Source organism: Myxocyprinus asiaticus, unplaced genomic scaffold (assembly GCF_019703515.2).
Source record: "Myxocyprinus asiaticus isolate MX2 ecotype Aquarium Trade unplaced genomic scaffold, UBuf_Myxa_2 HiC_scaffold_60, whole genome shotgun sequence".
Classification (NCBI taxonomy): Eukaryota; Metazoa; Chordata; class Actinopteri; order Cypriniformes; family Catostomidae; genus Myxocyprinus; species Myxocyprinus asiaticus.
In genome coordinates, this window is record NW_026249810.1 from 7,501 (window position 1) to 10,000 (window position 2,500).

The window sequence follows — 2,500 nt, forward strand, 5'->3', positions numbered from 1 at the left end:
AATACCCACACTAGCCCCTAAACCTAACCTTGATTACCCTACCAGCCCCTAAACCTAACCTTAATAACCTTTAGAGCAATACCCACATCAGCTCCTAAACCTAACCTGGGGTACCCTTACAATATACCCCCTTTGGGATGTATTTATTTTATTTTATTTTATTGTACTAACAGCTGTGTTTGTGTCCCTTTCCCGCTCTTGGGTGGGCTCTTAGTGGTCAGTTGAGGGAAGGACTGTGCACAACCAGGCCTGGGCCCTTTATTGGACCCAGGCCTTGGAGTTTTACATTTTCCAAATGATCATATATTTCTATTTTCTACAACCACATCCACACCAACCCCTAACCCTAGCCTTAATTACCCTTAGAGTAATATCCACACTAGCCCCTAAACCTAACCTTAATTACCCTTAGAGCAATACCCACATCAGCTCCTAAACCTAACCTGGGGTACCCTTACAATAATACCCCCTTTGGGATGTATTTATTTTATTTTATTTTATTTTACTAAGAGCTGTGTTTCTGTCCCTTTCCCGCTCTTGGGTGGGTTCTTAGTGGTCAGTTGAGGGAAGGACTGTGCACAACCCGGCCTGGGCCCTTTATTGGACCCAGGCCTTGGATTTTACATTTTCCTATCCCACACACAACAATGCACACAATGTGGGCTCTGTGGCGCAATGGGTAGCGCATTGGGCTTCTAACATTCAAAATGTGGCCATTCAAAGGTTGTGGGTTCAAGTCCCAACAGAGTCACTGCCTTAGTCATTTTGCTAAGCTCACTTGGCCAACGAACAAGTCTATCTGACCACCAAAACTCTTTTCTCAAACAAACACTTTCATGCTCACAATAGCATGGCCTGTTCATTGATCTGATGACCTCCCATGGAGACTTTGCAGCAGAAGGTGCTGCGGCTCAGTTGGTTAAAGTGCCTGTTTAGTAAACAGGAGGTCATGGGTTCAAATCCCAGCAGTGCCTTTGTAGTGTGTTGTGGCCACCAAGTCTCTAAAATGTAAATGGCACTTTGCAGGAGGGCCAATCGGGTTGAGGCACTTGCTGACCTCATAGAGACTCGGCGGTGGCACCACTGGAAAGAGCACCCTCGAAAATGGGGGGTAGGGCTTGCTCTCATGCCTCTATCACCTTGCTGGCGAAAGTTATGGCAATCCGGCATGAGCATGGTGGTTTTCATCCCTATATCCTAACCCACCCTAACCTAACCCTAACCCTATATCCTAACCCTAACCCTAAATGGGGGTAGGGCTTGCTCTCATGCCTCTATCACCTTGCTGGCGAAAGTTATGGCAATCCGGCATGAGCATGGTGGTTTTCATCCCTATATCCTAACCCTAACCTAACCCTAGCCTTTTCATCCCTATATCCTAACCCTAACCCACACCAACCCCTAACCTTAATTACCCTTAGAGTAATACCCACACTAGCCCCTAAACCTAACCTTGATTACCCTACCAGCCCCTAAACCTAACCTTAATAACCTTTAGAGCAATACCCACATCAGCTCCTAAACCTAACCTGGGGTACCCTTACAATATACCCCCTTTGGGATGTATTTATTTTATTTTATTTTATTGTACTAACAGCTGTGTTTGTGTCCCTTTCCCGCTCTTGGGTGGGCTCTTAGTGGTCAGTTGAGGGAAGGACTGTGCACAACCAGGCCTGGGCCCTTTATTGGACCCAGGCCTTGGAGTTTTACATTTTCCAAATGATCATATATTTCTATTTTCTACAACCACATCCACACCAACCCCTAACCCTAGCCTTAATTACCCTTAGAGTAATATCCACACTAGCCCCTAAACCTAACCTTAATTACCCTTAGAGCAATACCCACATCAGCTCCTAAACCTAACCTGGGGTACCCTTACAATAATACCCCCTTTGGGATGTATTTATTTTATTTTATTTTATTTTACTAAGAGCTGTGTTTCTGTCCCTTTCCCGCTCTTGGGTGGGTTCTTAGTGGTCAGTTGAGGGAAGGACTGTGCACAACCCGGCCTGGGCCCTTTATTGGACCCAGGCCTTGGATTTTACATTTTCCTATCCCACACACAACAATGCACACAATGTGGGCTCTGTGGCGCAATGGGTAGCGCATTGGGCTTCTAACATTCAAAATGTGGCCATTCAAAGGTTGTGGGTTCAAGTCCCAACAGAGTCACTGCCTTAGTCATTTTGCTAAGCTCACTTGGCCAACGAACAAGTCTATCTGACCACCAAAACTCTTTTCTCAAACAAACACTTTCATGCTCACAATAGCATGGCCTGTTCATTGATCTGATGACCTCCCATGGAGACTTTGCAGCAGAAGGTGCTGCGGCTCAGTTGGTTAAAGTGCCTGTTTAGTAAACAGGAGGTCATGGGTTCAAATCCCAGCAGTGCCTTTGTAGTGTGTTGTGGCCACCAAGTCTCTAAAATGTAAATGGCACTTTGCAGGAGGGCCAATCGGGTTGAGGCACTTGCTGACCTCATAGAGACTCGGCGGT